This window comes from Nerophis lumbriciformis, linkage group LG17 (assembly GCF_033978685.3).
Source record: "Nerophis lumbriciformis linkage group LG17, RoL_Nlum_v2.1, whole genome shotgun sequence".
NCBI lineage: Eukaryota > Metazoa > Chordata > Actinopteri > Syngnathiformes > Syngnathidae > Nerophis > Nerophis lumbriciformis.
In genome coordinates, this window is record NC_084564.2 from 30918436 (window position 1) to 30932749 (window position 14314).

The 14314-nt window shown below is 38.6% G+C and overlaps 1 protein-coding gene across 5 annotated transcripts in view; it reads right to left on the reverse strand.

Annotated features, from left to right (window-relative positions):
• The window catches only part of LOC133614801 (syntaxin-1A-like), a 192085-nt gene that overhangs the window by 138765 nt on the left and 39006 nt on the right, over window positions 1-14314 (reverse strand). The gene's annotated exons all lie outside the window — the stretch shown is intronic.

Here is a 14314-nt window from a genome sequence, read left to right on the forward strand (position 1 = left end):
TGGTGAAGATAAGGTACTTTTAAAAAAAAATTTATAAAATAAAATAAGATGAATAAATTAAAAACATTTTCTTGAATAAAAAAGAAAGTAAAACAATATAAAAACAGTCACATAGAAACTAGTAATTAATGAAAATGAGTCAAATTAACTGTTAAAGGTTAGTACTATTAGTGGACCAGCAGCACGCACAATCATGTGTGCTTACGGACTGTATGCCACTACTCCCCTCACCTGGGAGGTGAGGGGAGTAGTGGGCAGCAGCGGTGGCCGTGCCCGGGAATCATTTTTGGTGATTTAACCCCCAATTCCAACCCTTGATGCTGAGTGCCAAGCAGGGAGGTAATGGGTCCCATTTTTATAGTCTTTGGTATGACTATTTAACATGTGTGTATACCAGTCAGTATGACTTATGTGTGTACACCAGTCAGTATGAATTATGTGTGTATACCAGTCAGTATTTATTATGTGTGTATACCAGTCAGTATTTATTATGTGTATACCAGTCAGTATTTTTTATGTGTGTGTACCAGTCAGTATTTTGTATGTGTGTGTACCAGTCAGCATTTATTGTGTGTATACCAGTCAGTATTTATTATGTGTGTATACCAGGCAGTATGTATTATGTGTGTATACCAGTCAGTATTTATTATGTGTGTATACCAGTCAGTATGTATTATGTGTGTATACCAGTCAGTATTTATTATGTGTGTATACCAGTCAGTATGTATTATGTGTGTATACCAGTCACTATGTATTATGTGTGTATACCAGTCACTATGTATTATGTGTGTATACCAGGCAGTATGTATTATGTGTGTATACCAGGCAGTATGTATTACGTGTGTATGCCAGTCAGTATGTATTATGTGTGTATACCAGTCACTATGTATTATGTGTGCATACCAGTCAGTATGAGTTGGACTATCAATAACATTTATTTTAATGATTTTTTTTTTTACCTGTACAGGTTTTGGAAACCTTCATACTTTGGGACCCTTAAAAGTACATTATATTTACAGTATATAAATATAATATACAATGCTGTCATTACTTTCAAAGCTTATATCTTTAAATTAGCTCCAACCCTGATCAGAACTATACATTTTTGCAATATTGTGTATAAAAATAATACATTTTAAAAAAGGGCTAGTAGTGCACTGCATTTTTGCCTGTATGGAGAGTTAAGCAAACAAACCTGAACAGCCTGAATAAAAAGATAGTTAAATATTTGAAAATACTTTGTGGAGTGTGAGCAGTGATTTAAAAACATGACAGTAATCTCCTTGCATTCATCCAGCCTCTGTCAAGCTAATTGAATTCTCCCTTGGCAGATCCATTTTTCTTGCTGCACAGGAGCGGCGTGTGTTTTTGTTTTTCCGGTGTCTTCACATCACTTTCCTTCATACATTTTCCCACGTATAAATCGCTGTAAAAAAGTAACAACTTTCAGCCTTCCAAAAATGATATATTGGCGGAACAAGTAGCCCTTAAAATGCAGAGCCTTTTTATACCATTAGCACCAATGAATATTTTATATTTTATACAAACCCACCGGGAGTCATTTTAGGAAATGATCTCTGTGCCAGGTTGGTTTCATAAGGTACATGAAGTGCTTATTTTAAATGGAAGCCTGAAATCAGAGTTGGATAAATGACTTCACTCGCTTTTTAAATGTTTAATATGCTCAAAACAAAGCTGCTTTGTAGCAGCGTCATATTATGTAAGGCTGAGATATGCAAAGGTCGTGTACGGTCATCATCAAACCCCTAAAGAATATAGAACATGTATATAATACATCAAACCCAGCTGTACACTCTAAACTGGGGAAAGCTCTCACAGAACCTCAAATAATAAAAAATAAATACCATATTTTCCGGACCACAGGACTATTATAAGGCGCACTGCCAATGAATGGTCTATTTTTAATCTTTTTTCATAGATAATGCGCACCGGATTATAAGGCGCATTAAAGGAGTCATATTATTATGATTATTTTCTAAATGTAAAAGACTTCCTTGTGGTCTACATAACATGTAATGGTGGTTCTTTGCTCAAAATGTTGCATAGATTGGTGTTTTTCAACCTTTTTTGAGCCAAGGCACATATTTTGCGTTGAAAAAATTCGAAGGCACACCACTAGCAGAAATCATTAAAAAACGAAACACAGTTGACAGTAAAAAGTTTAAAGTCAATTGTTGGGTATGACTTTAAACCATAACCAAGCGTGCATCAATGTTGCTCTTGTCTCAAAGTAGGTGTACTGTCACCACCTGTCACATCACGCCCTGACTTATTTTGAGTTTTTTGCTGTTTTCCTGTGTGTAGTGTTTTACTTATTGTCTTGCGCTCCTAATTTGGTGGCTTTTTCTCTTTTTTTGGTATTTTCCTGTAGCAGTTTCATGTCTTCTTTGGCCGCTATTCCCCACACCTGCTTTGTTTTAGCAATCAAGAATATTTCAGTTGTTTTTATCCTTCTTTGTGGGGACATTGTTGATTGTCATGTCATGTTCGGATGTACTTTGTGGACGCCGTCTTTGCTCCACAGTAAGTCTTTGCTGTCGTCCAGCATTCTGTTTTTGTTTACTTTGTAGCCAGTTAAGTTTTAGTTTTCTTCTGCATAGCCTTCCCTAAGCTTCAATGCCTTTTCTTTGGGGCACTCACCTTTTGTTTATTTTTGGTTTAAGCATTAAACACTTTTTTACCTGCACACTGCCTCCCGACATCTACAACGCAATTAGCTACCGGCTGCCACCTACTGATATGGAAGAGTATTCACGGTTACTCTGCCGAGCTCTAGACAGCACCGACACTCAACAACAACAGATAATGTGCAGACTATAATTACTGGTTTGCAAAAAATATTTTTAACCCAAATAGGTGAAACTAGATAATCTCCCACGGCACACCAGACTGTATCTCATGGCACACTAGTGTGCCGCGGCACAGGGGTTGAAAAATACTGGCATAGATGATGTTTTACACATCATCTTCAAGTCACTTTCTGACAGTCTCTTCAGGATGCGCCGTTTTGTGGGCGGTCTTATTTACGTGTCTCCACTTGGACAGCGTCTTCTCCCCGTCATCTTTGTTGTGGCGGTGTAGCGTGCAAGGACGGGGGTGGAAGAAGTGTCAAAAGATGGCGCTAACTGTTTTAATGACATTCAGACTTTACTTCAATCAATAACGGAGCAGCATCTCCTCATCCGTGGCTCACTAGTGCAACAACAACACCCGAAATGTGTCCCGTGACCGGAACTCTCTAATAACTTAAGTTCCTTGGGTGAATAATGTGAACTCACTACACCGGAATGTTTTAGTGCTTTCATGGCGAGTTTACTGACAGATATAAGTAAGAACTTTACACTACTTTATATTAGAAATGGCAACAGTGGAGGATGAATGTCCCATAACAAGAAGATAGAGAAAAAGAAGAAGCTTATCGACTACGGTGTCCACACGGACTACAAAGGCGGACGCTTGTAATTTTTATGTATTTAATATATATATATATTATATATTTAATGCAGATCCCAAATAAAGATCAGAAGGTAAAAAAAGTTTCTTTTGCATAATATTGTGAAACAAAACGCCAGATAATATGTCTTACCTTATACACACAACATAATAATACTCCTATGTTGAAGAGTTTTGAGTGCGGTGTGTAATGTTCTATATTTTCAATGGAACATATAAAATGTTGGTGTTGTTTACTTGAGTCATATTGCCATCATAGTGCAGCCTACACTTATCTCTTATGTGTGACCGCCATCTACTGGTCACACGCATCATTTCACCATGTACCAGATAAAATAGCTTCGAGGTGGGGTACCTCAGTAGAAGCATTTAAGTCCCATCTTAAAACTCATTTGTATACTCTAGCCTTTAAAGAGAGCCCTTTTTAGACCAGTTGATGTGCCGTCTCTTTTCTGCTCTGCCCCCCTGTCCTTCGTGGAGGGTGGGGGGGCACTGATTCGGTGACCACAGATAAACGCTAGCTGTTCAAAGTCGGGACCCAGGGTGGACCACTCATCTGTGCAACAGTTGGGGACGTCTCTGCGCTGCTGACCTGTCTCCACTCAAGATGATCTCCTGCTGGCCCCACTATGGACTGGACTCTCACTATTATGTTAGATCCACTATGGACTGGACTCTCACACTATCATGTTAGATCCACTATGGACTGGGCTTTCACACTACTATGTTAGATCCACTATGGACTGGACTCTCACACTATTGTGTTAGATCCACTATGGACTGGACTCTCACACTATTATGTTAGATCTACTATGGACTGGACTCTCACACTATTATGTTAGATCCACTATGGACTGGACTCTCACACTATCATGTTAGATCCACTATGGACTGGGCTCTCACACTACTATGTTAGATCCACTATGGACTGGACTCTCACACTATTGTGTTAGATCCACTATGGACTGGACTCTCACACTATTATGTTAGATCTACTATGGACTGGACTATCACTATCATGTTAGGTCCAATATGGACTGGACTCTCACACTAATGTTAGATCCACTATGGACTGGACTAGGGATGTCCCGATCCAGGTTTTTGCACTTCCGATCCGATACAGATATTGTTTTTGCATTTCTGATCCGATACCGATACTGACCGATACCGATACTGACCGATACTGGCCTATCCGAGCATGTATTAAAGTTTAAAGTTATTTAGCCTACTTAGTTGTCAGAATCATGTTGAAAAGGGTTTTAGTACTCTTGATAACAACTAGCCAGCTGAAGTAGGGGAGTTTGAATAATACACAATGGTTGGTAACAAGAAACTGACCTGTTTATTCAAGGATAAACACAAAATAGACAAAATTATACATGACAAACAGAAATGGCATCATTGAACTAGGGCTGGGCGATATGGCCTTTTTTTTAATATTGCAATATTTTAAGGCCATATTGCGATACACGATATATATCTCGATATTTTGCCTTAGCCTTGAATGAACACTTGATGCATATAATCACAGCAGTATGATGATTCTATGTGTTTTGATTGATTGATTGAGACTTTTATTAGTAGGTTGCACAGTGAAGTACATATTCCGTACAATTGACCACTAAATGGTAACACCCCAATAAGTTTTTCAACTTGTTTAAGTCGGGGTCCACTTAAATTGATTCATGATACAGATATATACTATCAGATATATACTATCATCATAATACAGTCATCACACAAGATAATCACATTGAACTATTTACATTATTTATAATCCAGGGTGTGGAGGGGGGCGCCGGATGTAAGTGTCAAAAAGACAGCCAAAAGAGTTTGATATGAGAATAAATCTAAAGTTAAAATATAGGGTAGAAATGCACCCATTTGCAGGAAATGTAGTCTTGATTTTCAAATTTTTCTTTCAAGGCTTGCATGTCTACATTAAAACATTCTTCTTCATACTGCATTAATATATGCTACTTTTAAACTTTCATGCAGAGAAGGAAATCACAACTAAAAAAATCACTAATTTTTTCATACGGTGTTTATGTGGAAATTTTTGCCTCAGCATTTTGATGGTGTGGACGTGTGGCACCGAATGGAGATAAGCGTCTCGACAGACGTCACAATATTTGAACAATGATGACGAAAACTGTTTTCTCTGTCGTGTCCGTGTGTCGAAAATTGTTATGCGCTTATTTTTTTATTTGATTTTGTGCGTGGCATAGATTTGCTATGCGCAGAGGACGCTTAAACAGTGCGCAATTGCACAGGCGAGCACCTTAGAGGGAGCGTTGCTCGCACGGCTGCGCTAGCATCACAGCTAACGTTAGCCATGCTGCTACCTCTCTGCTCGGGGAGGACGTATATGTATGTGACGTATGACGTGACAGTATGTGACGTATGTCGTGACAGTATGTGACGTGTGTAAGAAGGTGCACTTGCTGTCTGTGAGAGGGAGACACAGGAAAGAGTGAGAAGAGCCTGTCGTGTAATGCCGGCAGCTACAAGCAACTGCGTGAGAATTCACAGACGTGTGGATGTGTTGAAGGTGTGCTGGAAAATGCGGAACGGAAATTACGGAGCAGCAGAAAAGTGGAATGTATTATTTAAATCGGTGCGTTGGAAAACACTGACCGGAGTTTTTTTTTTAAACTGGATCTGGATCGGCATTTTCCCATGCCTTGCCGATACGCAATTTTTGGCAAATATCGGCAGCCGATCCGATCCAAATATCGGATCGGGACATCCCTAGACTGGACTCTCACACTATTATGTTAGATCCACTATGGACTGGACTCTTACTATTATGTTAGATCCACTATGGACTGGACTCTCACACTATTATGTTAGATCCACTATGGACTGGACCCTCACACTATTATGTTAGATCCACTATGGACTGGACTCTCACTATTATGTTATATCCACTATGGACTGGACTCTCACACTATTATGTTAGATCCACTATGGACTAGACTCTCACACTATTATGTTAGATCCACTATGGACTGTACTCTCACACTATTATGTTAGATCCACTATGGACTAGACTCTCACACTATTATGTTAGATCCACTATGGACTGGACTCTCACACTATTATGTTAGATCCACTATGGACTGGACTCTCACAATATTATACTAGATCCACCTGTCGCCCAGGGGGAGTGGGGGGTCCCCACGTCTGCGGTCCCCTCCAAGGTTTCTCATTGTCATCCCATTGGGTTGAGTTTTTTCTTGCCCTGATGTGGGATCTGAGCCGAGGATGTCGTTGTGGCTTGTGCAGCCCTTTGAGACACTCGTGATTTAGGGCATTATAGGTAAACTTTGATTGATTAATCAGCTCAACCAAACTTATTCCTTACATCAGGCCCATCAAGGTTTAAGGCGCACTGTCGAGTTTTGAGAAAATTAAAGGATTTTAAGTGCGCCTAATAGTCCGGAAAATACAGTAGTTTAAAAAATTTTGTTGTTGTAGCTCAGTTTGAGGAATAAACAAGTGAATAAAGCAAGAGCTGATGACAAGGCAACTGTGACACATCAAGTGAATGAATCACCCTAATAAGATCTGAGCCCACTCAAACTCCCTTTTCAAGAAGTGATTTATTCCTCAAATAAAAGGTGGTACATTAAGACGCCCTTTTCCACCACAGGAACGTTTTCAGGAACATTCCCATTTACCTGGTTAAATGTTCTCCGTGTGTTTCCACCAAAAACTTCGATTAGTTCTTCAGGAACTGATGAACTGCAAAGCGGTGTGTAAAAAGGGACACCAACGTCTTCATTGAAAAAATGTAAATAAAGGAGGCATTAAACGAGTCGAATGAAGGTAAATCACATTTTTTACTTTGTTATATGCTGCAAAAATAGTCAGTGACAAGCCATTTGTGTAATTATTAGTCCCGACCCTAGTGAACAGAATGCTAATGCTAACAAGCTAATGCTAAATCCGAAGTGTTTGTGTTGTCGTGGTGAGATAAACACTGACATATATATATATATTCTTTACGTATCGTTACAGCTGAGATAGACCGTAAGGACTCGCCTGACCCTCATGAATTCATCATTTACTGAGGGGACAACTTTCTGACTGTTACAGAGGACAAAAGCCTGACTTTCCATGAACAATTCAGTACACTTAGTTTTTAAATCATATTATTTTGTATATTATTGCTTTGTATTACTTACACGTTAGCGAAAGAAACATGACCTAATATTGTCTGTTTATTTACATGGTATCAGTGTAGAAACGTACTAAACCAGTGGTCCCCAACCACCAGGTCCGGGGGCCGGTACCGGTCCGTGGCGCATTTGCCACCGGGCCGGAGAGAAACATTAAATAATTTATAAAAGGACTTGCATTTTCTCCGACTTAACTTTGGCCTGTCCCACCAGACCAGGGCTGTCAAACTTGTTTTCATTGAGGGCCACAACGCAGTCATGGCTGCCATTAGAGGGCCGCTTGTAACAGTAAATAATTAACAAATTTGCCTATGAATTAAAATATTTAACTCTTTTTTTACATAAGGAGTAAAGAAATCTGCTGATTTTACCACTGTTTTACAGAAAAAAACTGCCAGTAAAATATTGTACTGTAAAGTATTTGGTGTTTTTTTTTTTTATTATTATTATTTTTACAACATATTACTGTAAATAGAAATACAGTACCGCTGTTTAATTTTATTTTGGCAACTCAGATGCCAGTTTTTTACCATAATAAAATGTGGTACCATAAAATCATCAACCGCGGATTTTACGGTAAAATTTTAAAAAAAATGACAGCTCAGTCGACAGAATTGTACTGTAAAAAAACAAACATTTTTCAGCAAAATCTATTGGTCATTTTTATAGTTTACAATTTGATGAATAACTTGCTTAGAAATCATAAGTTAAGCAGATAATTAAGTATTCATTTGGATTTTGACTAACAAAGTTAGATAATAATAATAATAATAATAGATTTTATTTGTAAAAAGCACTTTATATTGAGTAAACAATCTCAAAGTGCTACAGTGTATTAAAAAAAATAAAAAAATAAAAAGATAATAAAGAAATAAATAAAAATAAAAACTAGAACAGCCAAATAGCTATAACTAGTATGCAAATATCTAAAAAAAAAGAATATTTTTGCAATATTGGACACTATTTATTTTCCCTGTCAAACTAGAAAAAAAAACCTAATACCGTATTTTTCGGAGTATAAGTCGCACCGGAGTATAAGTCGCACCTGCCCAAAATGCATAATAAAAAAGGAAAAAAACATAAATCGCACTGGAGCCCGGCCAAACTATGAAAAAAACTGTGACTTATAGTCCGAAAAATACGGTACCTTTAGTAAGAAAATAAGAAAGTAGAGAAAGAAAATATAAGGTATTTTATTGAAACATATTTCCAGTCTTTTGCGGGCCATATAAAATGATGTGGAGGGCCAGATGTGGCCCGCGGGCCTTGAGTTTGACACCTGTGCACTCGACACACCAATGAGCTCGTTTATAGATGTACAATAAAACTCCTCATGGGAAGTTGCCATTTGTTATAACTTTTTGACATGATACAATGCACATTAATGAACATATCAGACAGAAAACTGACAGATTGTAGCCAAAGGCTGATTTCCATCCGCATCTCATTGCAAAGAAACACTAATTCAGCGTTATAGTGAGTTGTAGTGGAAAACCGGTCCCTGAAAATAATGCCTACATTAAACCGGTCCCTGGTGCAAAAAAGGTTGGGGACCACTGTACTAAACCACTCCTCCAACGTCATCAACCTAATATTTATAAAGTACCCTGAACTGTGCAATGAGTGGAAACACAAACCACACACCTCTACAGGAACCAATAGTTTGAGGAACTAGAGCAGGGGTGTCAAACTCAATTAAGCTCACGGGCCGCAGGGAGGAAAATCTATTCCCACACGGGCCGGACTGGTAAAATCATGGTATAATAATTTTAAAATAAAGACTTCAAAATTGTTTTCGTTGTCTTACTTTTGGCTAAAACTGAAAACACATGACAAATAATCCTCTTGGCAAAACACTTTAAATTAGTTGAAAATTCTGAGGACAAAAATTGGTGCCGTTTCAAAAACACCATGAAGAACACAACTAAGACGTTTTCCTCAGTGTATTTACAAAGCCGTTAAACTAAAGACGTGTTTGGAGAACACCCACATTGGTGACATCCACAACTGCCACAACACATTAATTTATCATCATTCAAATATTCTCAAATATTCTAAGATGGACTGATACAAAGTGGAAAAGTGTTTTGTGGTCTGACGAGTCCACATTTCAAATTGTTTTTGGAAACTGTGGACGTTGTGTCCTCCGGACCAAAGAGGAAAAGAACCACCCGGATTGTTATAGGCGCAAAGTTGAAAAGCCAGCATCTGTGATGGTATGGGGGTGTATTAGTGCCCAAGACATGGGTAACTTACACATCTGTGAAGGCGCCATTAATGCTGAAAGGTACATACAGGTTTTGGAGCAACATATGTTGCCATCCAAGCAACGTTACCATGGACGCACCTGCTTATTTCAGCAAGACAATGCAAAGCCACGTGTTACATCAACGTGGCTTCATATTAAAAGAGTGTGGGTACTAGACTGGCCTGCCTGTAGTCCAGACCTATCTCCCATTGAAAATGTGTGGCACATTATGAAGCCTAAAATACCACAACGGAGACCCCCAGACTGTTGAACAACTTAAGCTGTACATCAAGCAAGAATGGGAAAGAATTTCACCTGAGAAGCTTAAAAAATGTGTCTCCTCAGTTCCCAAACATTTACTGAGTGTTGTTAAAAGGAAAGGCCATGTAACACAGTGGTAACCATGCCCTTTCCCAACTACTTTGGCATGTGTTGCAGCCATGAAATTCTAAGTTAATTATTATTTGCAGAAAAAAAAAAAGTTTATGAGTTTAAACATCAAATATGTTGTCTTTGTAGTGCATTCAATTGAATATGGGTTGAAAATGATTTGCAAATCATTGTATTCCGTTTATATTTACATCTAACACAATTTCCCAACTCATATGGAAACGGGGTTTGTATAATATCATCAAAACAATTGTCAAAATGACACCATAATAACCTAATTAAAAGGTACCATAACTACAAACGTGACTAATGTGAACATGGTAGATTTAAACATAAAATAAACGAGAACAAACAACAAAAGTAGAAACATACATTTTTACAATAGAGTTCAGAGTGCACATCATGCAGTCAACAAATCGACAGCGCTGCTTGTAATTCTAACTACAAAGATGATGGTCATGTTGACTTAAGTCTTTGCATCTTACCGTTTTGTTATTTTACCCGTTGAATGGACAATTCACAATTAAAGAAGGTACTGTGCGTCGCTACAGCGTTAGTCTGCCGCCAGCCACGACAGGAGCAGCTGATTGCTTGCACCTGAGCCGATTGGAGTAGCGGCAGCCAATCCAGAGTCATCTGACACGACATCTTTAAACAGTGTGATGTGGGTTACATTGGAATTGTTATTGCAACACCCAGTGGACACATTAAGAAAGGCAGTTTCTTTCAGTTTGTCACATTTCTATACCTAGCATACTCATTTTGCGGGCCGCATTAAACCTGTTCGCGGGCCGTACGTTTGACGCCCCTGAACTAGAGGTTCCAGGAACTTAAAGTACCTAAACTTTTGGTGGAAAAGGGCCTAAGGTACGGCTGGGCGATATGGCCTTTTATTAATATCTGGATATTTTTAGGGCATGTCACGATACACGATATATATGTGGATATTTTGCCTTAGCCTTGAATGAACACTTGATGCATATAATCACAGCAGTATGATGATTCTATGTGTCTACATTAAAACATTCTTCTTCATACTGCATTAATATATGCTACTTTTAAACTTTCATGCAGAGAGGGAAATCGCAACTAAGTCAATTTAGCAAAAGTGTATTTATTAAACAGTTATTAAGCAGTGGCACAAACATTCATGCCATTTCAAAACAGAAAGTGCAAGATTGTCAGACATTTTAAAACAAGCTATGAGTGCACTTTTGTGCATGATGTCACTAAGATGACATATCAAAACAACACTAAATTAAAGTGCACTTTTTGTACAGAACACCACTACAATAGTTTAAAACAAATGAAGTGACTTTTGTGCATGTTGTCACACAATATATTTCAAAAAGTGTCAAAAATGAGCTGCATAATAGGAAATCAAATAGTGTATGTCCTTCGCTATGTGGTAGGTTCCTGCGGACGTTATCTCCTTCTGTTGTTGACTATTTGTTTCATACGGTGTTGATGTGGAAATGGTTGCTTGGGCATTTTGTGGGAGTTTCAAGCACTCATTCTCTAGCGGGTGACTTTTCAAAAGCTACATATTAGCAGTGCAGCTACTTCTTGTAGCAATGCTTTTGCCGCATACTTGACATATTACGGTTGTCTGTTCAACATCTTCCCGCTTGAAGCCAAACCACCGCCAGACGATGGACCCCCTGCTGTTTTTCTTGGAAATTAATTCTTCCTTCATTTGTTACCAGATTCGCACCTTCTCTCTCGTATTACCACTCGCACAGCACCGTTAGCATCACTGCTCACGTTACCTATGCTCGGCGAGGGTGTACGACGTTGCACGCGCGACAGTATGTGACGTTTGTAAGAAGGTGCGCTTGTTTTATGTCTCTGTGATAAGGAGAGACTAGAAAGAGTGATAAAAGCCTGTAGTGTAATGCCCAGAGCTAAAAGCAACTGCGTGAGAACGTATACTCCAATATCACCATTTAGTCATTTTCTATATCGCACAGAGACAAACCAGCAATATATCGAGTATATTTCATTTATCGCCCAGCCCTCGCCTAAGGATTCATTCACTTCTACTCATACTTAAGGGTGCCGCAACTCTAATTTTGGGAACATTGGCAAAAAGTTGATGCCATTGAACCTGAAAACAAACACATTTTTCTTCACTGGGAGACCATGTGGTAAGTGTCTACACCAAGCAAGGGCGAGTGAGTGCATGTGTAGCCTTTTTCTATCTGTTACACATGGACCAAAACATGAAGTACTATTCCACTGCAACTAGTACACCAAAGAAAAAGGTTGCTGAACCGTGCTATGATAGTTATTTTGGTACCCTCATAACTTTATGACTTTAGAAACCCAACACAAGCTATACTGTTTGCTGGCAAAAGGGCTTTAGAAGCAGAGGAGGAGAGAAGATGAACAGGGAGTCAGCATGGGCTTCACAAGTAGGGAGCATCACTTGTGTGTTCTGCCTCCACACAGAGTTGCTGTGAATCCTGCTGAGAGAAGCAGCTTTGGTCTGCTTCTGCTTTGAGTAGCGAGGAGGAGGAGGAGGAAGAAGGGAGAAGAGCCTCCAGCAAGCCCTCCGGAGCCAATGCTCCTGCTGATCCACAAATGAGGCTGGGGGAGAACATCAGTGCTGCAACTCTTGACATGGTCTCGGGGATTTGGCTTGGCTGACCACACACACACACACACACACACACACACACACACTTTGCAGATGATCTGAGCTAAAGATGCACAAGAAGCATTGTCACACAACATTGTGTCACGCTCACGCATTGCTGTGGTAGTTGGGACCTCAAGATGCAGGAGATACAGTCCTGGTCAAAAGTTTACATACACTTGTAAAGAACATCATGTCATGGCTGTCTTGACTTTCCAATAATTTCTACAACTTGAATTTTTTTGTGATAGTGATTGGAGCACATAATTGTTGGTCACAAAAAACATTCAAGAAGTTTGCTTCTTTTATGAATTTATTATGGGTCTACTGAAAATGTGAGCAAATCTGCTGGGTCAAAAGTATACATACAGCAATGTTAATATTTGCTTACATGTCCTTTCGCAGGTTTCACTGCAATAAGGCGCTTTTGGTAGCTGCTTGAATTTTTGACCACTCCTCTTGACAAAATTGGTGCTGTTGGTACTTTTCAGAGGCGGTATAGTCCCGAATATGATTCATTAGTATCGCGGTACTATACTAATACCAATATACCGTACAACCCTATCTTAAAATATACAAAGTATTTCAATGGTTGGAATCTGCGCTTTTGCACGATATACTTGTTACTATGGTAATCTAATTACCGTATTTTTCCGACTATAAGTCGCAGTTTTTTTCATAGTTTGGCCGGGCTCCAGTGCGACTTATATATGTTTTTTTTCTTCTTTATTGTGCATTTTCGCCAGGTGCGACTTATACTCCGGTGCGACTTATACTCCGAAAAATACGATAGTTACTATGGTAATATAATTAGTTGCTATGGTAATCTAAGTAGTTACTATGGTAATATAATTAGTTGCTATGGTAATATTATTATAGAGGTTTATTTGAAATAGGGACAGATACAAAAACATAGACATCTGAAACAGTTATCCAATGTATGCATCATAGTGTTTGTAGCCAAAGCTAATTTACAACACTTGTCCCCAACAACAACAACAACAACAACACAGATCCAACATCATTAAAATAGGAAAATAAAAAATAGAATGAGTCAATAATAATGATAATAGTAATAATATAGACAAAGTACAAACTAGATAAAAGACAATAATAATAATAACACAGACAAAGTGCAGACTAGATAAAAACCAATCAGTAAAAATGAGTAAAAACTAAACATGGGAGCACGATTGTTGCTCAACTAGCCAGAATTGTGTTTGTTTTTTGAAAGTGACAAGTGCAGGTATACTTTTCAAAGAGTCCGGTAAAGAGTTCCATAGTTGTGGTCCTTTTATTGAAAAGGCAGTCTGGGCAAAAGATGTCCTACGAAATGGAACACAACAGTTGCCTTTTGACATTGCTCGGGTGGTAGATCCG